Source organism: Bos taurus, chromosome 22, assembly GCF_002263795.3.
Source record: "Bos taurus isolate L1 Dominette 01449 registration number 42190680 breed Hereford chromosome 22, ARS-UCD2.0, whole genome shotgun sequence".
NCBI lineage: Eukaryota > Metazoa > Chordata > Mammalia > Artiodactyla > Bovidae > Bos > Bos taurus.
In genome coordinates, this window is record NC_037349.1 from 42,005,026 (window position 1) to 42,032,644 (window position 27,619).

A 27,619-nucleotide genomic window follows, 5' to 3' on the forward strand; every position below is an offset into this window, starting at 1 on the left:
TGGATATTCTGATAGCTTCACTGTATCCTGTGGCTTCTACTTTTAAGATGTTTGAGTGGTAAGCCCCAGGTCCAAATCTTTAGCTTTTCTCCCCAAGTCACAAAGGAAATCCCCGAATTTCAAAAACTGCTATCTGCCAAACTCAAATGGGCTATAGCTCTACCTGGGATGTCTTACAAGATTCCGAGAACACATAATGCAACACGTGGACAGGGCAAACCAAGGGGGCCAGAGTTTGCATCCCAAGAAAATTACCTTATGAAATGATCATTAGGAAACCAATCATCTCGGTCTGTAAATAACTCCATGTACAGTAATGTAGTTGTCACTTCGTATTTGCTACTTCTCAACTAGAAGAAAAGGAAAATGCAAAAGTGTGAAAATAAGTCCATAAATATCTCTTAAGAGACTACTGAAAATTTAATTAACTGAGCAATTGAACCAGACTTCTTTAAATTTAGATCTGAAATGTGAGGGGTTCCTTCAGAGCTTTCTTCTGGTTGGAATGGGGCAGGGCTGGCAGTGGGTGTAAAAGCAAAACAAAATAAAATGCTCTACTAAACTTTAACTCAGTAATGTTTCATCATTAAGGAAGTATTAAAAGGAAGAACAGTTCTGCCCTTTATAATCAGTGGAGCACACCAGAAAAACTGCACCCCAATGGGTCTATATTTCTCCAAGAAGTAGGATAGGGCCCAGTAAACAATTCCACTACATTAAAGAAACATCATGACCCCTACTAAGCACAAAGCACTAGGCATTGTAGGAAATAAAATAGTGCCTAATGTGTGGCCCCTACCCTCCCAGATCCCAGAGTCCAGGGGCAAGTACAGGTGTGCGGGTGCATGTGGATCACAAGGTCCACATGGCTGAGTCCCCAGGCTCAAGGCAATGGTCCCATGGGGAGGAGAGGGCAGAGGATGAGAAGATCTTCAACCATTGGGCCACATAACAGAAGTGGGAGGGGTGCTGAATCAAAGGGGTCCCGATGCAAGATGCACCCTGCTGCCACCTCGGGCTCTTCCCAGAGGCAGGCGGGGCCAGCCACGCCCACTGACAGCAGGGGAGGCGGGGTGGGAGAGTGTTCTGTCTTCCCTTCTCCTTTGGGAAGCAGGTCAGGTATGTGAACTCGGAGTTGGCTCTGCAGGTCAGGTCATCTCCCTTCCTTCCCTTCCTCTCTCTCCTTTCCCCTTCCCTTCCCCCTTCTCTTTCTTGCTGCTTTCCTTCCTTCTTCCCTCCTTCCATTCCTCCTTTTCTATCCCCCTCTCCTTCCCCCTAGCCTCCCCATCCTCATTCCCTTTCTATCTTCTTTCCTGCCACATCCCTCTCTCCCTTTCTTCCTCTCTGCTTGTTCTCTCTCACTCAGAAGCCCACATACCCCACTCACTCTCTGTGTGTGTCTGGCTTTCTCTTCAACATATCCAACAAACATACCACATAATAAACAGGCCACACAATTTCTATCTAGGGAAGGAACCATAGGTTCTTGAGGTTAGATTTTTGCCTATGCTGTCTTTACAGTACAGCTTTCACTGTAGTCTTGTCCTGAGCTGGGAGGGATTTCAAGGAACTAGCACAGAATAATACAACGATGCAGTACTTTGTTTCCCCCCGGATAGATAGCTGTGTTGGCTCCATCGGGGGTGGAAGACGAAGGGAGGTGGTGCCAAGGCAGCAAACCCCTGTCTGGAGAAGTTCACGTGTTGGCTGATACAACATGAGAGTGTGTCTTAGAGGAGCTGAGACGTGAGGCACATTTTGGATACAGCACAAACAATTTTCTATCTGGGGAAGAGCAGACCTTGAGTTTTAAACCAAGGAAGGTTCATCTCTTCACTCCATCTCTGCCCTCCTGGAGCAGCCAGACCTTGAAACCTAAGGCACCTTGAATTGATCCCTGTGCTGCTTGAAATCATCCTATAAGCTCATCATCTTTCAGCCCTGCACTAATGTCAGGTTAGAGGACTCAGAAGCAGTGCCAGGAACACATTTATTCCCAGAGATTCTGGGCCAATATTGCCATAGAGATACTAGAAATTACCGCAGGATCTGGATATCTCACAAAGAGGCACCCGTCACCTCTTTGCAAAATATATCTTTGGGATGTTTCTAAATTGAATACTTTGAGCATCTACTTTAAGCATCTTTGGGATATTGGTGTCAATCTTGTGCCTCTAGGAAGCGGTACATTTCTTTAGGATTTATTATCATAGTTTGGGACAGCTGGCAAGAAATGTCTCTGCCAGTTTGTTGACAGCATTGAGCGACTAAGAGGCGTGCTCCTCAAGGAGGAGGCAAGCACACACAGAGCTCTAACTCTGTGCTGGGCACCGGGTGTTTTATGCTTCGTCCTCACATGAACCCCTGTCAGGGAGGCACAACTGGCATTCTCCTTTTATGGGCAAGGAAGCAGAGGGCAGAGAGGGGAAGCATTTTGTGCCTTAGAGCACACCGTCAGCCAGTGTAAGGCAGAATGCCAGGTCCATGAGGACAGAGATCTTTGGGGTTGTTTTCTTCCCCTGCTATATCCCAGGCTTCTGCACGGTGCCTGGCACATAGTAAATGCTCAGAAAATACTTTATGAGTTAATAAAGCAAGAGTGCAACATAAGCCCAGCAGTCTGGCTCTAGAGTCTGTACCCTTGTTACTGAGGGGGTCAGAATATGCCACCCCAAAACATGCCATTTTGGCGTAGGAGTTATTCTGAACTGAAGGTGACTGAGAAACAGATGTGGGGAAAGCACTCTACTCTCCCTGTCTAAAAGCAGGGCATAAACTTCCCTTTGTGAAGATGTGTCCCCTTCCTTCTCCCACACCAGGAACAGGAGACAACTTTTACTACTGGAGGCAGTTTCTACTTGAATCTGCATAAACAATTATCACTGACATCTCATCTTCCATTAGTTTCCCCCATATATTTACTTTCTCACACCTTACTGCCCCAGAAATCCAAACTCTTTTCCTTTGGCTTATCACTTCTTCACAAATGTATGGCTCTTTGTTTAAACAGTGCATAAGCTCTCAGGCCCTACTGTTTCTTTGGGTTTTCATGTTCTTTCTATGAGACCCCCAACATACACACACAAATGACAATGTACATCAAATAAAAATTATGTGCTTTTTATTCCATTACTCTACCTGTGTTAGTTTAATCTACACAACCCTGATAATAAACCTAAGAGAGTTTTCCTCTCCAAAGCACACAATGCTATTTTTCTCTTCTCTGTCCTTCCTGTGTCTACCCATCTTTTTTCTAGGCTGCTGCTGCTGCTGCTGCTAAATCACTTCAGTCATGTCCGACTCTGTACGACTCCATAGACGGCAGCCCACCAGGCTCTGCTGTCCCTGGGATTCTCCAGGCAAGAACACTGGAGTGGGTTGCCATTGCCTTCTCCAATGCATGAAAGTGAAAAGTGAAAGTGAAGTTGCACAGTCGTGTCTGATTCTTTGCGAACCCATGGACTGCACCCTACCAGGCTCCTCCGTCCATAGGATTTTCCAGGCAAGAGTACTGCAGTGGAGTGCCATTGCCTTCTCTAGTGATTCTCAAACTTGAGCCTACATCAGAATTGCCTGAAGGGCTTCTTTGAGCACAGACTGCTGAGCCTCACCTTAGAGTTTCTGACCAGTATATCTAGGATGTATATTCTAGTATATCTGGAAATTTATGCTTTTAACAAGCTTCCTACAACTGCTGAGGCTACTGGTCTGGGGACCACACTTTGAGAACCTCTGCCCTAAGCCAAAAAATAATTCCTTTAAAGCTCTACATTTCTATGCAAACATTCTTTCCCTTTTTTCTACCAGACAAGGAAAGCTTATTGTGCTCATGATGCTGAGGGAAAGAAAGAATAACTGAAAATTTCCCCATCTCCATTTCAGCAGAAGCATAGACTAAAGCAAAAGGAGATATTGCTAGAGTAATAGCAAAGACCCATAACTTACAATGAGAGAACCTAAATTCAAGCCTTGGCCACTGGTCAAGTCAGTTGACCTTTCAGCTCCTCATTCTACAAAAGGAACATGTGGATAAATCCTGCCTTTTCTACATCCCCGGGCAGTTGTGAGAATTAAGGGATAAAACAAGGAGAGCACTTTGCAGACTCTAAAGGACTATAGAACCAGTGTGTGTTGTTATGTAGTCAGCTCATAAAACCATAATGTTGGTCTTGAAACTAGAATTAACTCTGGTGGGTGATGGGTGAGTTCAGAAAGAAGTGTGGGCTCTCTTTATATACTGTATGGCTAAAACAAAATGAAACCATGAGATGTTTCCAAGTAGAACATGAAAATTAAAGCTATATACTTCCAGATGAAATATGCTTCATTATCACAGGCCAAACATAAAATAAATAGGGCAGAAATACAGCTATCCATTCCCCTAAAGAACAGGGAGGAAATTTGGTGAACAATTCCTGAGTAACTTTAAATGCCTCTTCTATCTTTTTACTGCAGAGCCAAGAAGGGCAGAAAATTATGACAAACTAATTATTATGATGGATGGGGAGCCAGGCCCTAACGTTAGCTACACTGCTGGAGCAAAGAACAGTGCCACAGCTCACATACTTCAAGAGGCAAGACACTCTAGATGATAATGGGCAATACAGATTAACAACATTATGTTAAAGCAGGATAATTACTCTTTTTCATTTCATGGCTTTCCCAAGAACCTGGTCCTGTGTTACATTTTTCTGTTCCTTGTTTCTAAGGTGCTGTCTGTGTATATCAGGCAGGCTCCTCTCCTGCTAATTAAAGGTGATGTTGTGCTTGCTTTTCCTGCGGTCTCCAACAGCAGGGGTCCAGGGACCAAAGATTGATGAAAGCACTGCGAGGGAACCGCCCTTTCCGAAAGCAAGATGAGGTCGTGGCAAGATCAGGGATACAAAGTGAAAAGCTCTGCAGAAAATGAATTCTGCTTTTCTTTCTTTTTAAAGTGCTTTTCTGAGAATTTTAACAATGCATTCAGCAAGCTGGAGTGAAGGTGATGAGCTTTGAATTAAGAGGTGGGCATTTTTTACTTCGGTTGGAGATAAATTTCAGACAGCATCACATAATTAAGGAACCATTTAGTGACATAAAATAATAAATCCTCTCGTTCCTTCAGTCAGGTAGTCAGTCAGTCATAACCAGTATGTATTAAGCACTTGCCATGTGCTTGGCACTGAGGGACACCAGGGGACACAATAGTGTGGTGGACAATACAGACACGAGCCCTACCATTCCAAAGGGGGAGATAAAACAAAGATAGACAAATATGCAGAAAGGTTGCAACTTATACAAAATGCTATGAAGGAAACAAACACAGGGCTGAGATGGAGACTGACAGAGGGGCCTCCTTTATGTAGGACACTCACAGATGGGGGGATTAACCAACACTAGAAGGACTAAAATGAGCTACGGATCCAAAGGAGAGGAGAATGATATCAGAAAGAGAGCAGCATTTGCAAGGTACAAAGCATGGAACACAGCTCATTTGCAGATCTAAAGGTCAATAAAGCTGAGGTGAGCAACCAGGAAGAGAAGCAAGGCACAGCTGCTGAGATACACAGGAACCAATTTTGGTAAGACCTTGTGGGTCCTTCTATGAGCAGGTGTGAAGTATGACACTTACTCTAGGTATAACAGAAACACATAGGAGGTTTTGGCCAGGAGGAGTGACGTGACGTTTTTTCTAAGTAGAATGGAGTAGCCCTCACAGTCAACAAAAGAGTCCAAAATGCAGTACTTGGGTGCGATCTCAAAAATGACAGAATGATCTCTGTTCGTTTCCAAGGCAAACCATTCAATATCTCAGTAACCCAAGTCTATGCCCCAACCACTATTGCTGAAGAGGCTGAAGTTGAAGAGTTCTATGAAGACCTACAGGACCTTCTAGAACTAACGCCAAAAAAGATGTGCTTTTCATCACAGGGGACTAGAATGCAAAAGTAGGAAGTCAAGAGATACCTGGAGTGACAGTTTGATCTTGGAGTACAAAACTAAGCATAGTAAAGGCTAACAGAGTTTTCCCAAAAGAACACACTGGTCATAGCAAACACCTTCTTCCATAAACACAAGAGATGACTCTACACATGGACATCACCAGATGGTGAATACTGAAATCAGATTGATCATATTCTTTGCAACCAAAGATGGAGAAGCTGTATACATTTAGCAAAAACAAGATCAGGAGCTGACTGTGGCTCAAATCATGAACTCCTTATTGCCAAATCTAGACTTAAACTGAAGAAAGTAAGGAAAACCACTAGACCATTCAGGTATGACCTAAATCAAATCCCTTACAATTATATAGTGAAAGTGACAAATAGATTCAAGGGATTAGATCTGATAGAGTGCCTGTAGAACTATGGACAGAAGTTCATGACATTGAACAGAAGGCAATGATCAAGACCATCCCCAAGAAAAAGAAATGCAAAAAGGCAAAACGGTCATCTAAGGAGGCCTTACAAATAGCTTAGAAAAGAAGAGAAGCAAAGGGCAAAGGAGAAAACGAAGATATACCCATTTGAATGCAGAGTTCCAAAGAATAGCAAGGAGAGATAAGAAAGCCTTCCTCAGTGATCAATGCAAAGAAATAGAGGAAAAGAACAGAATGGGAAAGACTAGAGATCTCTTCAAGAAAATCAGAGATACAATGGTAACATTTCATGCAAAATAGGCACAATAAAGGACAGAAATAGTATGGACCTAACAGAAGCAGAATATATTAAGAAGAGGTGGCAAGAATACACAGAAGAACTATACAAAAAAGATCTTCATGACCCAGATAACCACAATGGTGTGATCATTCACCTAGAGCCAGACATTTGGAGTGTGAAGTCAAGTGGGCCTTAGGAAGCATTATTCGACAAAGCTAGTGGAGGTGATGAAACTCCAGGTGAGCTATTTCAAATCCTAAAATATGATGCTGTTAAAGTGCTGCGCTCAATGTGCCAACAAATTTGGAAAACTCAGCAGTGGCCACAGGACTGGAAAAGGTCAGTTTGCATTCCAATCCCAAAGAAAGGCAACACCAAAGAATGTTCAAACTACCATAAAATTGCACTCATCTCATATATAGCAGAGAAATGCTCTAAATTCCCCAAGCAAGGCTTCAACAGCATGTGAAATGTGAACTTCCAGATGTTCAAGCCAGATTTAGAAAAAGCAGAGGAACCAGGATCAAATTGCCAACATCTGCTGGATCACAGAAAAATCAAGAGAGTTCCAGAAAAACATCTACTTCTGCTTTATTGACTATGCCAAAGCCTTTGACTTTGTGGATCACAACACACTGTGGAAAATTCTTAAAGAGATGGAAATACTAGACCACCTGACCTACCTCCTGAGAAGCCTGTATGCAGGTCAAGAAGCAACAGTTAGAACCAATCATGGAAAAACAGACTTGTTCCAAATTTGGAAAGGATTACATCAAGGTTGTATATTGTCACCCTGTTTATTTAGCTTATATGCAGAGTACATCATGTGAAATGCTGGTCTGGATAAAGCACATGCTGGAAACAAGACTGCTGGGAGAAATATCAATAACCTCATATATGCAGATGACACCACCCTTATGGCAGAAAGCTAAGAGGAACTAAAGAACCTCTTGATGAAAGTGAAAGAGGAGAGTGAAAAAGCTGGCTTAAAACTCAACATTCAAAAAACTAAGATCATGGCATCCAGTCTCATCACTTCATGGAAAATAGATGGGGAAAAATAGGAAACAGTGACTGCCTTTCTATTCTTGGGTTCCAAGATCACTACAGATGATGACTGCAGCCATGAAATTAAAAGACACTTGCTCCTTGGAAGAAAAGCTATGACAAACCTAGACAGTATATTAAAAAGCAGAGACATTGCTTTGCGGAAAAAGATCTGTCTAGTCAAACCTATGGTTTTTCCAGTAGTCATGTATGGATGTGAGAGTTGGACTATAAAGAAAACTGAGCATCAAAGCATTGATGCTTTTGAACTGTGGTGTTGGAGAAGACTCTTGAGAGTCCCTTGGACTGCAAGGAGATCCAGAAAGTCCATCCTAAAAAAAAAAAAATCAGTCCTGAGTATTCATTGGAAGGACTGATGCTGAAGCTGAAGCTCTAATACTTTGGCCATCTGATGTGAAGAACTGACTCGTTGGAAAAGACCCTGGTGCTGGGAAAGATTGAGGGGAGGAGGAGAAGAGAATGACAGAGGATGAGATGTTTGGATGGCATCACCAACTCCTGGACATGAGTGTGAGCAAGCTCTGGGTGTTGGTGATGGACAGGGAATCCTGGCGTGCTGCAGTCCATGCGGTTGCAGAGTCAGACACAACTGAGCAACTGAACGGAACTGATTCAATGGTGAAAGAGTACGCAGTGGACGCGGTGAGCCACTAGGGGGCAGTAGTTCAAGTAAGAGATGCTGATGGCGGTGGTGAAAATGCAGGTAGCCAGGGAAACTGAAGGTAAATTTGGTGACAGGCTTGATGGGACCTGTTGATGGATTGAGTAGAGGTGGGAATCATGATACAGGAGAACCATAGATGACCTGAAGGTTGCTGCCTTCACTGATGGGTTGAATGGCAGCATCTTTTATTGACCTTGGCTAGAAACAGATTCTTGGGGAAGAAACTAAATTTCCAGGGTGGAAATTTCTCACTGCTCTTGGAGTCTGAAGACACTATCAGTGCTCTGACAGGGTGTATACATTCCCATGGATCTTAGGCCACTCTCATTCCACACAAAACAGTATCATGAGAAGCTAGAAATGGCTGGAAATGCAGTTTGCTGGCTGGTCCTAGGAAAGTGTCCCAGGCTGACTTACGAGGTGCCTCCCCACAACTCGCAGCAGCCACCTTTCACAAAGATGCCACCCACAGTGTCAGTGCAGTATTTCAGCCCAACATCCTGGCAAAAACATGGGAAGCAGACACGCAAAAGTCTGGGCCATGTTTCTACCTCAGAAACTGTATTAATAACAGTTTTTAATACTTTATCTCACATTATAACTTACAGTGTATTTTAAGACAGTACCTCTAAAACTTCAGTGTGCAGATAAATTACTTTGACATTTTGTTAAAGATTCTGATTGAGTAGATCCAGTGTGGGGCCCGAAATTTTGTGTTTCTGACAAGCTCCTGAGTGATGCTTAGGCCAACAACCTGCAGATGACACTGGAATAGCACCACTGCGAGGGATTGGGGGCAGGAGGAGAAGGGGACGACAGAGGATGAGATGGCTGGATGGCATCACCGACTCGATGCATATGAGTTTGGGTGAACTCCGGGAGTTGGTGATAGACAGGGAGGCCTGGCATGCTGCAATTCATGGGGTTGCAGAGTCAGACACGACTGAGCAACTGAACTGAACTGAACTGAATGTACCTTATTTTTCACAGTCTTCAGGAAAGCTTAACCATCTTTATTGTACAGATGAAAAAACTAACATTCAGAGAGTTTTAAAAATAAATGTTGTCTAAACAAATAGTCAATAAGACCTAGAATGTAAACCACAGTTCAGTAAGACTAGTTATAATTAGAAAATTCTGTGAGCTTATAGAGATTTTGGTGATGCTGGTGGTAAAGAACCCACCTGCCAATGCAGAAACATAAGAGATGTGAGTTTGATCCCTGGGTCGGGAAGATCTCCTAGAAGAGGGCATGGCAATCCACCCCAGTATTCTTGCCTGGAGAATCCCATGGACAGAGTAGCCTGGTAGGCCATAGTCCATAGGGTTGCAAAGAGTTGGACATGACTGAAGTGACTTAGCACACACAATCCTTATTTAGTCAAAATGTCATTTGGCAAACAGGTAAAAGAAAGAACTATTTAAATTATAAGTGATCCATTTATTTGCCTGCATATCAATTCAGGAAAAATAAAATAATGTGTGAAATTAACTATATTTAACAGATATCTTTGTGTGTGTATAATTTTAATTATTTTAACTGAGATATAACTTACATACATTAAAATGCTCAAGTGTGAAATGTTTAGCTGCATTTTATTCATTTTGAAATGAGGCAAAATTTACATATGTTAAAATGTATGGATCTAAAGTATAGTTCAGTTCAGATTCAATTTCTCAGTTGTGTTCAATTCTTTGCGACCCCATAGACTGCAGCATGCCAGGCCTCCCTGTCCATCACCAACTCCCAGAGTTTACTCAAACTCATGTCCACTGAGTCAGTGATACCATCCAACCATCTCATCCTCTGTTGTCCCCTTCTCCTCCCGCCTTCAATCTTTCCCAACATCAGGGTCTTTCCAAATGAGTCAGCTCTTCACATCAGGTGGCCAAAGTATTGGAGTTTCAGCTTCAGCATCAGTCCTTCCATTGAATATTCAGGACTGATTTGCTTTAGAATGGACTGGTTGGATCTTCTTGCAGTCCAAAGGACTCTCAAGAGTCTTCTCCAACACCACAGTTCAAAAGCATCAGTTCTTTGGTGCTCAGCTTTCTTTATAGTCCAACTCTCACATCCATACATGACTTTGGAAAAATCATAGATTTGACTAGATGGACCTTTGTTGGCACAGTAATGTCTCTGCTTTTTAATATACTGTCTAGGTTGGTCATAACTTTTCTCCAAGGAGTAAGCATCTTTCAATTTCATGGCTGCAATCACCATCTGCAGCGATTTTGGAGCCCCAAAATAAAGTCTGTCACTGTTTCCCCATCTATTTTCCATGAAGTGATGAGACCAGATGCCATGAGCTTAGTTTTCTGAATGTTGAGTTTTAAGCCAACTTTTTCACTCTCCTCTTTCACTTTCATCAAGAGGCTCTTTAGTTCTTCTTCACTTTCTGCCATAAGGATGGTGTTATCTGCATATCTGAGGTTATTGATGTTTCTCCCAGCAATCTTGATTCCAGCTTGTGCTTTATCCAGCTGGCATTTTGTATGATGTACTCTGCATATAAGTTAAATAAGCAGGGTGACAATATACAGCCTTGATGTATCCTTTCCCTATTTGGAACCGTTTGTTTCTTGTCCAGTTCTAACTGTTGCTTCCTGACCTGCATACAGATTTCTCAGGAGGCAGGTCAGGTGGTCTGGTATTCCCATCTCTTTAAGAATTTTCCAATTCTCTTTAAGAATTTTCTAAAGTATAGCCACCCCCCCAAAACAAGATATAGAGCATTCCCATCATCCAAGACAGGTCCGTCATGTCCCTTTCTAGTCAGTGATAAATTTAGTCTGTTGTTAGACTTCATATGATTGAAACTGTATAGTTCATACAGTCACCTGGTATCCACAGTTTCTGCACTGGCAGATAGTGTACTTTATTTATGATCCATGGTTGACTGAATCTGCAGATGTGGAACCTAGTAGGAAGGAGGACCAACTGTTGGACCTTGAAAATCCACAAACTTTTGGTATCCAGGCTGGTCTTGGTCCCAATCCCCCCTCGGATATCAAAGGACACCCGCACTTCTCTGTTCTGACTTCTTTCACTCCACATAACATTTTCAGGTTCATAAGCAGTATTTTTTATCCAGAACTATGCCACCTCTCATTATACAATACCTGTAGTTTGCTTTCACCATGACTTCATGGTTCTCCCACAGTGAGAGGTTTCCCATTTGAGACTAAAATGATAGAAATTGCCCATCTAGCAACCACTGAACATTTGATTGTAATAATAAAGTCTGGCCAAACGTTATTGTTGAGTTTAAAAAAACACCTTTGAAGCTAGTTTATTTTCTTTTGCTGACTGGCTTTGTGAGTTACTTAATTGCACATTCTGGATTTTCTCATAGTGCCTCTTAACACTGAACACTCTAAAACAAGAAATTTTCTCAAGCAAAAATGAACAGCGATAGTGGCAATGTCTTTAAGACAAAGAAGTATTATTCAGTATACTTGCATTCAAACAAGCCGCCTGCCAGCTAACCTAGCTAATAAATGTTCCTCTGTTAGCTATACTGGCCAATAGATAATGAGGCTGTTGATCAGCTTCTGACCTCTGGGACCCAAGTCGGATGGGTCACACAACTGAGTCTTCTTACTACCCTGGTTTCTGTATCTCTGAGATGTAAGAGTTCCAGAAATTAGATTGCAGACCACGCCTTTAAGATTGGGACTTCCCTGGTGATCCAGTGGTTGAAAATCCACCTGCCAATGCAGGGGACACAGGTTTGATGCCTGGTCCGAGAAGATCCTTAAGTCTATGTGCTACAACCACTGAGCCTGTGCACCTGGAGCCTGTGCCCTTCAACAATGGTAGCTACCACAATGAGAAGCCTGTGCACAACTACAGAGTATCCCCCACTTGCCACAGTAGAGAAAGCCCATGCAGCAAAAGAGACCTCGCCCAGTCAAAAACGAATAAATAATAAATAAAAATATGTTAAAATAAAATAAGGCTGAGGCCTAAACTCTAATGCTCCAGTCAACATCTGCAGCTCCTTTTCAGCAGGGCTGTCTATTCCATTGCACACACTGATGGCATGAGTACTTAGTGCATGTAGGGAATAGGCAGGAGCACCTGCATTTGGTCCCTCCCATGCACCTGATGTCAGGGCCTATCACTTTGAAAACTGGGTTTGAGAGAAATTTTTGTTTAGGTAGGAATTTGTTTTCACTTCAGTTTTTATTTTTCATCTCTGAGAATGGGTGGTAAAATCATATTTCTCTGTTTATCATGTAAGCTTGGGGATAAACTGCTATAGAAGCTAGTTAGGTAATACTGAAGAATTTTAGGAGAGTAGAAAATGTGAAACTGTCTGTTTGTAATTGGAAGCTTGCCCTAAAAGGCACATAATGGCATGTCCAAGGGGATAAACATTCTGCCTTTGTATTCCCTATACCTAGCCCAAGGCTGGGCATAGAGAGATATTCAATAAATACTTGTGGAATCAAGGGCATTTTGTATGTCCAAAATAAAGGAAAATAGCACAGGTCTTTTAAAAGGAGCAATAAGGCAGACACTCCTCTCACTGACAAAGTACAGAATAATTATGGAAGAAGCAGGAAGACAGGAAAAATACACTTTGTGGAAAAAATGTTTATGTCAAGAAAATTTCTAAGTGAGTCTAATGCTTTGTAAGACAAAAAAAAAAAAATCAAGCTATAAGGTTTATGCTTTTTACTCAGTTTCAAATTTAAACATTCATAGTATATGATTTTATCATGTATAATTACTGAGTGACAGTCACATACAGATTTATTCAGTACTGTTGAATGGAAAAGAGCTCCAACAGTCATTCACTAATATTAAAACCACACTTAGGTATTAGAGGCTTAATCAAGAAATGATCACCTTTCTCATGAATACTGTTGTTGATGGTGCAAGTTGTCAAAGATGTGAAGAAATACTATTTTGAATAGCAAGTTGTGTTTCTAACTTTAAAAAGTGATAGTTTCATCTGCCACATTTTGACTAACTTTGCTTGATCTAGTCCTGTGTTTTTCCTGCATGGCCAATGTATCAACTGAGGCAGGGACATGGTGGAGAAGGAACAAGGGGGAGCACATGCCTTGTGTCTGTTTCTCCAACACACAAGCAAGCCCTTACCAGCTTCCAGGCCCATGCATTTTATTTTCTCTCTCCCTGAAATGCCCCATTCCCAGCACTTCATGGGACCAGCTCACTGTCATCCTTTAAGTTCTTCCTGGAGAACCCCATGGACAGAGGAGCCTGGTGGGCTACAGTTCATAGAGTCACAAAGAGTCAGATGTGACTAAAGCGACTCCGTACGCACATATATATGTAAGTTCTTGCTCTAGTGTTTTCCTCAGAAAGGCACTCCCTGACCACTCTCTGTCTACAGTGGCTGTGTTTAGTGGCCCTCCACCTCATCACATTCAACTGTTCAGTTATTCTCTGTTGACTTGTTAATTGTCTATTTCCTTCATTTGAATGGAAGCTCTCTGAGGCCAAGGACTGTCTCAAGAGTCAGCACGCAGTGGGCACCCAATAAATATTTGAAGAAGAAATGAATAAATGTATGAACTCACCACTTCTATTTATAAAACACTTTAAGTGCACACAATGTGAAGAATCAGCATAAGGCTATTTCTAAACCTAGCCTCCCAAAGCTTAGTGGAGACAGAAGGCAATTAGTTGCAATCTTGCAGGTTCTTTGGCTATTTCTTTCCATTCCCATTGGTGATGGGATAGTTATACAGTAGAGAGCAGCTCAGACAACATGGGTTTGGCTCACATGAGAAACTCAGGTGGAAATAAAAGGGCTGCTTCTCTGCTGTTTCTGGCAGAGTTCATATAAGGTACTATGCCATAACTCATAGTGACATCTAATAGTCTGTAGTCAACTCTGTAGACACCTCAGAGGTTGAGAAGCCAGAAGATGTGCTACAGAAGGTTAAAGTGAGGTGCCTGTGACATTAGCCTTTTATTCAAAGTGCCTAGAACATCTAAATACATTCATAGTAGTTTTTTCTTTTTGCTACATTAATTCTCATAGTAATTCATATTCATTATATAAAACTGAAAAAAATTCCCCAAAGCATTAAGATATCCAAAGAAGACTGTCATAACATATTTCCATAATGTAGTGTGACTTTCAGAGAAGGCAATGACAACCCACTCCAGTACTCTTGTCTAGAAAATCCCATGGATGGACGAGCCTGGTAGGCCACAGTCCTTGGGGCTGCTAAGAGTCGGACACGACTGAGGGACTTTACTTTCACTTTTCACTTTCATGCATTGGAGAAGGAAATGGCAACCCACTCCAGTGTTCTTGCCTGGAGAATCCTAGGGACGGGGGAGCCTGGTGGGCTGCCGTCTATGGGGTCGCACAGAGTTGGACACGACTGAAGTGACTTAGCAGTAGCAGTAGCAGCAGTGTGACTTTGCAATAAGAACATCTAAATTTCAATACCATTTTGGCTACTTATTGGTTTTGTGATTAGGACAGATTGCAAATGGTCACAAATTTTTCCCATCCCTATATGCAAGCCCCCATGCAACATGACTATGCCACTCTTATAATCAAGAGGTGAGATCTATTTCTCCACCCCTTGAATAAGAACTTGGTTCAGCATGGTTTACTTTATGTAACCAATAGGATATTAACAAACATAACACCAGCAGAAACTTGAAAAATTCTTGGGTATCTGGATTTGGCCACTCATGGGAATTCCTCTACCACCATGTCAACAGGCCTAGGTTGGCATCCTGGAGGATGAGTGACCACTCAGAGTGAGGACCAGCTGTCCCAAAGTCCCAGTGAATGCCCAGAGGTGAGAGTCTGGCCATCTTTGACCATTCAGCCCATGCCAGGTCATCTCAGTCCAGAAGAATCACAGTCAAGCCAAAGAATTATGCCAAATAGTGTTCATTGTTTTAAAACACATATATTTTGGTAGCAGAAACTAAATACTACAATGATTCTGGACAAATCACTTAATCTCTTTAAGCCTCAGTTTCCTAATCTATAAAAAAAGATAAACAAAACATACTTCCCATAGGCTTTGCTTCAAATACTAAATGAGAATAAATCTATCTAAAGAAACAAAAGATGTATATATAGAAAACTATAAAACATTGATGAAGGAAATCAAAGACAAATAAATGGAGAAATATGCCATGTTCATGGATTGGAAGAATCAATATAGTGAAAATGAGTATATTACCCAAAGCAACCTATAGATTCAATGCAATCCCTATCAAGCTACCAACAGTATTTTTCACAGATCTAAAACAAATAATTTCATAATTTGTATGGAAATACCAAAAAACCTCAAATAGCCAAAACAATCTTGAGAAAGAAGAATGGAACTGGAGAAATCAACCTGCCTGACTTCAGACTATGCTACAAAGCTACAGTCATCAAGACAGTATGGTACTGGCACAAAGACAGAAATATAGATCAATGGAACAAAATAGAAAGCCCAGAGATAAATCCACACACCTATGGACAACTTATCTTTGACAAAGGGGGCAAGAATATACAATGGAGAAAAGACAATATCTTTAACAAGTGGTGCTAGGAAAACTGGTCAACCACCTGTAAAAGAATGAAACTAGAACACTTTCTAACACCATACACAAAAACAAATTCAAAATGGATTAAAGATCTAAAACTCCTGGAGGAAAACATAGGCAAAACACTCTGACATCAATCACAGTAGGATCCTCTATGACCCACCTGCCAGAGTAATGGAAATAAAAGCAAAAGTAAATAAATGGGACCTAATTAAACTTAAAAGCTTTTGCACAATGAAGGAAACTATAAGCAAGGTGAAAAGACAGCCTTCAGAATGGGATAAAATAATAGCAAATAAGCTACTGACAAAGAATTAATCTCAAAAATATACAAGCAGCTCATGCAGCTCAATACCAGAGAAATAAATGACCCAATCAAAAAATGGGCCAAAGAATGAAACAGACATTTCTCCAAAGAAGACATACAGATGGCTAACAAACACATGAAAAGATGCTCAGCATCACTCATTATCAGAGAAATGCAAATCAAAACCACAATGAGGTACCATCTCACGCTGATCAGAATGGCTGCTATCAAAAAGTCTATAAACAATAAATGCTGGAGAGGGTGCAGAGAAAAGGGAACCCTGTTACACTATTGGTGGGAATGCAAACTAGTACAGACACTATGGAGAACAGTGTGGTGATTCCTTAAAAACTGGAAATAGAACTGCCTTATGATCCAGCAATCCCACTGCTGGGCATACACACCGAGGAAACCAGAATTGAAAGAGACACATGTACCCCAATGTTCATCGCAGCACTGTTTACAATAGCTAGAACATGGAAGCAACCTAGATGTCCATCAGCAGACAAATGGATAAGAAAGCTATGGTACATATACACAATGTAATATTACTCAGCTATTAAAAAGAATGCATACGAATCAGTTCTAGTGAGGTGGATGAAACTGGAGCCTATAATACAGAGTGAAGTAAGTCAGAAAGAAAAACACCAATACAGTATATTAATGCATATATATGGAATTGAGAAGGGTGGTAACGATGACCCTGTATGTGAGACAGCTAAAGAGACACAGATATAAAAAAGACTTTTGGACTTGGTGGGAGAAAGAGAGGGTGGGATAATTTGGGAGGATAGCATTTAAACATGTATATTACCATATATTAAATAGATCACCAGTCCAAGTTTGATGCATGAAACAGGGCACTCTAAGTTGGTGCACTGGGACAACCCTGAGGGATGGGATGGGGAAGGATGTGGGAGGGGGCTTCAGGAGGGGGGACACATGTACACCCATGGCTGATTCATGTCAATGTATGGCAAAAAAACCCTACAATATTGTAAAGTAATTAGCCTCCAATTAAAATAAATAAATTTTAAAATATATATAAATAATATAAAAATGAAATGAGATAATCTTTGAAAAGATTTAACATCATTCCTGGCACATAGTAATGCTATATACATTTTTATTGATTTATTCCAAGCTTCTTAGAAAATGAAGAGTGCACTCTATTATTTTCTGTTCTGCATTGTTGATATAATATTATACTATACTGTGTGTTTAGTCACTCATTCATATCCAACTCTTTGTGACCCCATGGACTTCAGCCCACCAAGCTTCTCTGTCTATGAGGATTCTCCAGGCAAGAATACTGGAGTGGGTTGCTATGCCCTCCTCCAGGGGATTGTCCCAACCCAGGGATCTAACTCAGGTCTCCCACATTGCAGGCAAATTCTTTACTGACTGAGCCACTGGGAAAGCCCTAATATTATATTACCTAATATTTATCCACAACATAAAACCATTTCCCCATTTCTTATTACTTAGGGTGCTTCAAAATTTTAAATTTTTCTTAATAACCTCATCAGGATCTCATAGAAGCACCCCCTCTGCCATACTGAAATGGAAGATGGTTTTTCCAGGGCATTTGGGAACTTCATGGAAGTTTCTTCAAGGAGAAATAAGGAAGAGTCTTCCCATGGAGCAAACCGAAAAATTCTAGTTTATCCAACAGAACAGTTTGTTTTTAGCATTCAGTTTGAGAGATCTCCAGGGCCTAAAAGTGATGCTCTGAGCAGATCTATGCTCTTTCTGGCAAAGAAGTCCCTGTTGCTTCATATCACATGTTTTTGTTCTGAGAGTAAGAAGCTCCTGCTTATGGCAACTCTAGAATGAAGAGGGCTGTTTACCAAAGTACTGGAGATGGCTCTACAGATTGTTAGAAAGCCCTTCCCTGGGATGAGGTCTGTATCATCCTCCAAGTAGACTCTAGCAGTTGTCAGAACCCCTGACAGATGCCTGCAGATCTTTGTTGGTCAGTAGCTCAGAGCTAGGAGAAGGCAATGACACCCTACTCCAGTACTCTTGCCTGGAAAATCCCATGGACGGAGGAGCCTGGTAGGCTGCAGCCCATGGGGTCGTGAAGAGTCAGACACGACTGAGCGACTTCACTTTCACTTTTCACTTTCATGCATTGGAGAAGGAAATGGCAACCCACTCCAGTATTCTTGCCTGGAGAATCCCAGGGATCGCAGAGCCTGGTGGGCTGCCATCTATGGGGTTGCACAGAGTCGGACATGACTGAAGCGACTTAGCAGCAGCTCAGAGGCTGAGTGGCTGGGGCTAAAAGTCACAGCCACAGCATACCAGGCACACTAACTTCTAGTGATTCTAGTGATTCTAGTGACCACACTTTCAGAGGTCCTGTGGGAAGACTAGCTCCTCTGGTGTAGGCAGTTGTCTTAAAGAGTTCCAGAAAGTGCACTTCAGCTCCGGAACCTTATAAAAGAGCTTCCTGAGGTTTGAAGCTGCAAGAAACAATCAACTGTTGTCCAGAAGAGAAAAAAGATGAGGATCCCCATAAGGAATGGAAAACTCTGAGCTTCATGACAAAGACCAAACGAGCTGGAGATTATTTCTGGTGTGTGTCTCTAGCCTTAGGATTAAAGATAATAGGGATGATGAAACAAAATCATACATTCCATGCATTTATGAATTGGTAAGCCTGTTCTTACCACAGTCTGTGCTAAATCATTTTAGTATCTACTTCTTAGCAACTTGTTATGCATTCCAGCCATGCTATCTGCTTTGACCTACTTTCCTTACTTTGTAAGGGAAAAAACTGCAGGAACTAGACTCAGTCAATATCCAAGTTCCAGCCAATTATCGAGCTGGCCAAACCACAATTTCTGCAACCAATTTTTGCCACAGACCATCAAGAAAAATACAACTTCTTATTCTTATTTATATATTGCTGTCATTCTATAGGCTTTATAGAATTTTGTTGGTAAATCCAGTACAGTGAAAACAGACGACAATGGATTTACTCAGCAACTGCTTTTCTTAGTTCTCTGTAGAGAGGAACTCCTCCAGAAATATCAACATGCTTGCCTAGGTCACAAATCCAATGACACAACTTCTACTGTCAGTCTTAAGGCACTTACATGTCCACTTATTCGAGCAACAGACACATATGTTGATATTTTAATTTATTTGAAAATTATCCTATGTCTATTTTCAAAAAATACCCAAGGCAACTTACAATGAGAGATGTATAAGATAGTGCAACCAAGAAACAACAGAAAGGAGATATCAAGAACCATGCCAAGAGAGCAGAAGTATACACACTACAACTACACTAAGATGGGGGCATGTGGATGCTATGTGCTAAGTTGCTTCAGTCATATCCAACTCATTGCAACCCTATGGACTGTAGCCTGCCAGGCTACATGTTAACTTTATCTCTGACAGCACAGGAATCATTGTGATCTGTTGGAATAGTCAAAGATTTGGATTAAGACAAATAAGAGTTCAGATCACTTAATGAGAAAATTCAGGTAAGTTACCGACTCTTTTTGAATTTGTTTTTTCTACCCCAACACTTATAACAGGCATGGCATAGAATTGTTATGAGGAGTAAAATGACAACACAGATGTAATAAAAAGTAAATACAAGGGTGATAACCATGTACCATGTGCCAGGCACTTTGTACATATCACTTCATTTCCTTCTGACAAGGATTCTATGATTCTTGACTAATTCCAGTTTCAATCATTTGAAAAGTGACACATAGAAAGTCTAATGAGATATCAAAGGTCACAAACAAGTACAAACAAAGTCAGTATTTGGAGCTGGGGATCTGGCTCTAAAGTCCGTGCTCTTCACCCTTCTTCCGTACTATCTCTCATTAACTCAAATGAGATAGTGCAATAAGGGAATGGGAGGTATTCCCATCGCTCTCTTCAGTTTCCTGGTAGCCAAAGAAAAGAGGGAAATATTTTATGTATAATAAATGTATAGTATATACATTGTAGTATAAATCATATAATAAAACAAACTACCTTTAGAATGGGCTTCCCCCCGTGGCTCAGCAGTAAAGAATCTGCCTGCAATGCAGGAAATGCAGGAGACCTGGAGTCAATCCCTGGGTCAGGAAGATCCCCGGGAGAAGGGAATGGTTACCCACTCCAGCATTTTTTCCTGGAGAATCTCATGGACAGTGGAGCCTGGCAGGCTACAGCCCGTGGGGCCACCCAGAGTAGGACACAGCTGAAGCGACTTGGCACGGACGCTCGCATGCACACACCCTCAGGAAAGACCTCACTGCCATTACTGGTATTCAGTTACTATATCCTGGGATGCTTGATCACCAAATAGAGTCCTGGCTCCTAACCTTGACCTAGTAAAGATGTATCTTTGGGCAAGGTGGTGGTGTGATGACCTGAACCAACAAGTTCCACGGGAGATTCTTGGGGATGTTAAAGACTGTCAACCCCTGAACTCTGCCTTTTCCCAAAACTTGATCTCGTTGGTGAGTTGAAATGCAAGTGGGCTAATCCACACCCACAGCTTCACTTACTGAAAATTATCTTCCTCAACTTCTTCACCCACCAGACTTCCCCAGGGGATGTCCATTACCTATTCTGGCTGCTGGTCAGACAACATGCATCAGCAAAAATCTGCCATCATTTAAGTTACTTTGGGGCATAGAACTAGGTTATTTGGGGAGAAGGAAATTTAACAATTTCCACCATATGTTTAAACAAGAAACCCTCTCACCAGAAAGGGGATGATTCAGCTCAGCAGTGCCTGAAGCCATCAAGAGCCAACACCAAGGGAGTAGTCTACAGACAGCTGTAACACCAAGATGAGAGATTTAAGCATCGTTTATTCTGAATCAGAAGCCTGTATTATGCACTTGAAGATTTTCTAAGTCCTAAAGGTAAAAGCAAATAGTTCATCCATTGTTTCAACTTACAGACTCCGGCTTTCAGGATACCTATGTCCAAAGGAATATAGCTGAAAGAAACTGAGTCAGCTCTTTCTCTTAGGAAATTATTCAAAGGAAATGGGAACAGCTGTACTTTATGCAACTCTGGACAATATGGTCACCAGTGACACTGCTAAGCAGTGGACCTTATAAATATCTCTAGTTCAAAGAGGAAACTGAGCCCCACCCCAACATATGCACACACACATGTACTAACACTCACACACATACACACACTGAGTACTGTGGTCAATTTAAGCTTTAAAATATTAAAAGTGGACAGTGAGTTTAAAAGCTGTTGTGCATTTTGAATTTATAGCAAAAAAGGTTGCTATTTTAAAAGTTACCAGCAAGTATAGGTCACCCATTAAGATCTGCTTCACACCTTAAGCACAAGGTTATCCAACCTAACACAGTGGGTGGCCAATCAGCAACTTCAGTTCAGTTCAGTCACTCAGTCGTGTCTGACTCTTTGCGACTATATTTCTCCCGGCAATCTTGATTCCAGCTTGTGCTTCATCCAGCCCAGCATTTCACATGATATACTCTGCATATAAGTTAAGTAAGCAGGGTGACAATACACAGCTTTGGCGTACTCCTTTCCCAATTTGGAACCAGTCTGTTGTTCCATGTCCAGTTCTAACCGTTGCTTCTTGAGCTGCATACAGATTTCTCAGGAGGCAGGTCACATGGCCTGGTATTGCCATCTCTTTAAGAATTTTCCATAGTTTGTTGTGATCCACACAGTCAAAGGCTTTGGTGTAGTCAATAAAGCAGAAGTAGATGTTTTTCTGAAACTCTCTTGCTTTTTCAATGATCCAACAGATGTTGGCAATTTGATCTCTGGTTCCTCTGCCTTTTCTAAATCCAGCTTGAACATCTGGAAGTTCACGGCTGATGTCCTGTTGAAGCCTGGCTTGGAGAATTTTGAGCATTACTTGGCTAGTGGGTGAGGTGAGTGCAATTGTGTGGTAGTTTGAACATTCTTTGACATTGCCTTTCTTTGGGATTGGAATGAAAATTGATCTTTTCTAGTCCTGTGGCCACTGCTGAGTTTTCCAAATTTGCTGGCATATTGAGTGCAGCACTTTCATAGCATCATCTTTCAGGATTTGAAATAGCTCAACTGGAATTCCATCCCCTCTACTAGCTTTGTTCATAGTGATGCTTCTTAAGGCCCACTTGACTTCACATTCCAGGATGTCTGGCTCTAGGTGAGTGATCACACCATCATGGTTATCTGGGTCATGAAGATCTTTTTTGTATAGTTCTTCTGGGTATTCTTGCCACCTCTTCTTAATATCTTCTACTTCTGTTAGGTCCATACCATTTCTGTCCTTTATTGTGCACATCTTTGCATGAAATATACCCTTGGTATCTCTAGTTTTCTTAAAGACATCTCTAGTCTTTCCCATTCTATTGTTTTCTTCTATTTCTTTGCACTGATCACTGAGGAAGGCTTTCCCATCTCTCTTTGCTATTCTTTGGAACTCTGCATTCAAATGGCTATATCTTTCATTTTCTCCTTTGATTAGGAACTTAGTAAATCTTTTTTGGATAAACGAGTAAGTGAATAGATGAACTAGTGGATAGCACTTATGTGTCTAGACAAAACCCTAAAGTATAAAACAAAATTGAGAAATCTATATAATCTCTAGGAAGAGGGTATCAGTTCTTGGTGTTGTAAGAGAAACTTGGGCTTCCCTGGTGGCTCAGATGGTAAAGCGTCTGCCTGCAACACAGGAGACCTGGGTTCAACCCCTGGGTTTGGAAGATCCCCTGGAGAAGGAAATGGCAACCCACTCCAGTACTCTTGCCTGAAAAATTCCATGGACAGAGGAGCCTGGTAGGCTATAGTCTATGGGGTTTCAAAGAGTCAGACATGACTGAGCGACTTCACTTTCTTTCACTTTCAGGTAGGATTAGTGGTAAAAAACCTGCCTGCCAATACAGGACAAATAAGAGACACAGTTTCAATCGCTGAGTTGGGAAGATTCCCCTAGAGAAGGAAATGGAAACCCATTCCAGTATTCTTGCCTGGAGGATCTCATGGACAAGGGAGCCTGAAGGGCTACTGTCCATGGGATTGCAAAGAGTCGGACAAGACTGAAGTGACTAAGCATAGCACATATAATCTCTAGGAAGGTTCTTTACCAGTTCTTGGTATTGTAAGAAAAACAACTTGGTCTAGATATTTTCCTTAATTATGCTGAGCACAGAGTTATATTTGAGGGATAACTATGTAAACTCTAAAGACTTTTTTAATGTAGAAAAATAAGAGAAAATGCCTTCACCATAAAATATCACCAGCAGACTTGAAATACAAAAATACATTAGCAACTTGGCAAAAAAAAAAAAAAACAACCACTAGATTCTCAATACCATACTCTTTACATTTTAAGTTAAACTATTTTGTGTTTTTCAATATTTAATTTGCTTTTGTGACTATTCTTTCCTTCTGCTATCTCTCCCTTTTTCTTCATTCCTCCTCTACTGTGTGTGACATTAAAGAGAATGAAAATTAGAGTTTTTACATCAAAACTGAGACACAACCATAAGGGAAATTTCCATTGTATCTATTCTATATCAAAAGTTTCTCTTATACTCTCTCTATACTTGGTGACATCCACTCATTCAACAACTCATTATACTTAGTGGGTATCTCAACAAATATTCACCGAGTACTTACCACATGGCAAGCAGTGTACTAGATACTAGAGGTGGAGCAGAAAACTCTTCCCCCACAAGATCATGGAGGTCATAGACATTAAATGATCACACATTAGTAAGTTCATGGAGATTATGATTCAGATCATGAAGCCAAGTATAGATCAATTCTTTTAATGATAACACCACTTGATGAAGAAATATAGACTTGATCCTAGATTTGTGGGCAACTACTCTAGGGTTTTCTAGGATTCTCCTCTAGAAATGAGGTAAGATCTTTCATAAATGTTAATTGGGGCCATGCTGAGGAGAAAAGCTTTAAGTGAGGCAAGGATAGATGCTGAATGACCAATGAGGAGTCTGTTTCAGTATTATTATCCAACAGATACCATATTCCAGGTGACACATGATTGTGGCCTGGTCTAGAGAGGCAACAGTAGAGATGGTGAGAGTTAAGTAATGATGACAATAACCAGGACTCCCATTTGCAGTGCCATTCTCTGTGCTTAGACATTGTCAATGATTGACTCATTTCAGTCTCACAATCCTGATAACGAGGTACTATTTTCATCTCAATTTTATTATCAAGGAAACTGGGGCACAAGGAGGTTCAGTAAGCTGTTTGAGGCCATACACCTAGCACTTAGCAGCAATAAGAACTCATAAAACCAGTCTCCAAAGCTCAAATCCTTAACCATTCTATGAGCTTGCTAAATTAAATTAGATCTTCTGAATGCTCAGTCAGCTACCTGGTTTTCATGGTCCTGGCAATTTATTTATTCCCTACCCACTCCTTCCACTACTATTCAACAGGTTAAATATCTTCTTATGTATCGGTTCAAGAGGGCATCTTCAGTGGGAATTCTACCTTGTACTTTATTTTCTATCCTCTTCCTAGCATCAAAAATGAATGTGTCTTAAAATTGCATGTGTTGACCTATTCTGAAAATTGGCCTGGAATTTCTTCATATGAAATTCTTTTCTGCACAAACCAGGGTCATAGAACAGAGCACAGTTGTGAATTCTGATGCTTCTATTTGAAAATATTTGTTAATGTTTAGAATAAATATGATTCATCAAATTACAAGAGATAAGGAAGGACATTACATAATGATCAAAGGATCAATCCAAAAGAAAGACATAATAATTGTATATATCTATGCAGCCAACATAGCAGCACATGAATACATAAGACAAACACTAACAGACATAAAAGGAGAAATTGACAGTAACACAATAATAGTAGGAGACTTTAATACCCCACTCATACCAATGGACAGATCATCAAAACAGAAAATTAATAAGGAAACACAAGTCTTAAATTATACATTAGATGAGATGGATCTAATGAGATTATATTGATATTCTCAGGACATTCCATCCAAAGGCAGAAGAATACACCTTCTTCTCAAGTGCACATGGAACATTCTCCAGGATAGACCACATCTTGGGTCACAAATCAAACCCCAGTAAATTTAAGAAAATTGAAACTGTATCAAGCATCTTCTCTGACCACAATGCTATGAGACTAGATATCAATTACAAGGGAAAAAAAAAACTGTAAGAAACACAAACACATGGAGACTAAACAACACATTTCTAAATAACCAACAGGATACTGAAGAAGTCAAAGGAAAATCAAAAAATTTCTAGAAACAAATGACAATGAAAACATGACAACTCAAAACCTATGGGATGCAGCAAAAGCAGTTCTAAGAGGGAAGTTTATAGCAATACAATCATACCTCAAGAAAAAAACAAACAAACAAAATCCAATAGACAACCTAACTTTACCACTAAAACAACTGGAAAAAGAAAGAAACAAACAAAAAAAATACAAAATTAGTAGAAGGAAAGAAATTGTAAACATCCAAGCAGAAATACATGAAAAAGAAATGAAAGAAACAATTGTAAAGATTAATAAAACTAAAAACTGGTTCTTCAAGAAGATAAACAAAATTGACAAACCTTTAGGTAGACTCATCGAGAAACAAAGAGAAAAGAATCAAATCAACAAAATTAGAAATGAAAAAGAAGAGGTTACAACAGACAGTGCATAAATACAAGGATTATAAGAAAAGATTATGAATAACTATATAGAAAGAAAATAGATAATCTGGAAGAAATGGACAGATTCTTAGAAAAGTTCAGTCTCCTAAGACAGAACCAGAAAGAAATAGAAATTATGAACAATCCAATTACAAGCACTGACATTGAAGTTGTGATAAAAAATCTCCCAAAAAACAAAAGCCCAGGTCCAGACAGCTTCACAGGAGAATTCTATTGAATATTTAGAGAACTAATGCCTATCAAGAGATGGGAATACCAGACCACCTGATCTGCCTCTTGAGAAATTTGTATGCAGGTCAGGAAGCAACACTTAGAACTGGACATGAAACAACAGACTGGTTCCAAATAGGAAAAGGAGTTCATCAAGGCTGTATATTGTCACCCTGTTTATTTAACTTATATGCAGAGTACATCATGAGAAACGCTGGACTGGAAGAAACACAAGCTGGAATCAAGATTGCTGGGAGAAATATCAATAACCTCAGATATGCAGATGACACCACCCTTATGGAAGAAAGTGAAGATGAACTAAAAAGCCTCTTGATGAAAGTAAAAGTGGAGAGTGAAAAAGTTGGCTTAAAGCTCAACATTCAGAAAACGAAGATCATGGCACCCGGTCCCACCACTTCATGGGAAATAGATGGGGAAACAGTGGAAACAGTGTCAGACTTTATTTTTCTGGGCTCCACAATCACTACAGATGGTGACTGCAGCCATGAAATTAAAAGATGCTTACTCCTTGGAAGGAAAGTTATGACCAACCTAGATAGCATGTTCAAAAGCAGAGACATTACTTTGCCAACAAAGGTTCATCTAGTCAAGGCTATGGTTTTTCCTGTGGTCATGTATGGATGTGAGAGTTGGACTGTGAAGAAGGCTGAGCATGGAAGAATTGATGCTTTTGAACTGTGGTGTTGGAGAAGACTCTTGAGAGTCCCTTGGACTGCAAGGAGATCCAACCAGTCCATTCTAAAGGAGATCAGCCCTGGGATTTCTTTGGAAGGAATGATGCTAAAGCTGAAACTCCAGTACTTTGTCCACCTCATGTGAAGAGTTGACTCATTGGAAAAGACTCTGATGCTGGGAGGGATTGGGGGCGGGAGGAGAAGGCGACGAGGGAGGATGAGATGGCAGGATGGCATCACTGACTCGATGGACATGAGTCTCAGTGAACTCCGGGTATTGGCGATGGACAAGGAGGCCTGGCGTGCTGCGATTCATGGGGTCGCAAAGAGTCGGACATGACTGAGTGACTCATCTGATCTGAATGCCTATCCTTCTAAAACTCTTACAAAAAATTGCAGAGCAAGAACACTTCCAAACTCATTCTACGAGGCCACCATCACCCTGATACCAAAACCAGACAAAAACAACACAAAAAAGGAAACTACAGGCCAATATCACTGATGAACATATATGCAAAAATCCTCAACAAAATTTTAGCAAACAGAATTCAGCAACATATGGAAAACCTCATGCACTATGATCAAGTTGGGTTTATTATAGGGATGCAAGAATTCTTCAATACATGCAAATCAATCAATGTAATACAGCATATTAACAAATTGAAAGATAAAAACCATATGATAATCTCAATAGATTGAGAAAAAGCATTTGACAAAATTCAGCACCCATTTATGAACAAGACTCTTCAAAAAATTGGCATAGAAGGAACCTACCTCAACATAGTAAAGGCCATATATGTAAGCCAACAGCAAACATTATTCT

General features: G+C 40.7%; 1 long non-coding RNA gene across 2 annotated transcripts in view; it reads right to left on the reverse strand.

The window, feature by feature from the left end:
* Window positions 1–27,619, reverse strand: part of LOC132343506 (uncharacterized) — a 463,422-nt gene that overhangs the window by 122,100 nt on the left and 313,703 nt on the right. For both annotated transcript variants that reach the window (XR_009492380.1, XR_009492379.1), the window contains one exon: window positions 256–350. This is a non-coding gene — a long non-coding RNA (uncharacterized lncRNA). The remainder of the gene's footprint in view (window positions 1–255; window positions 351–27,619) is intronic.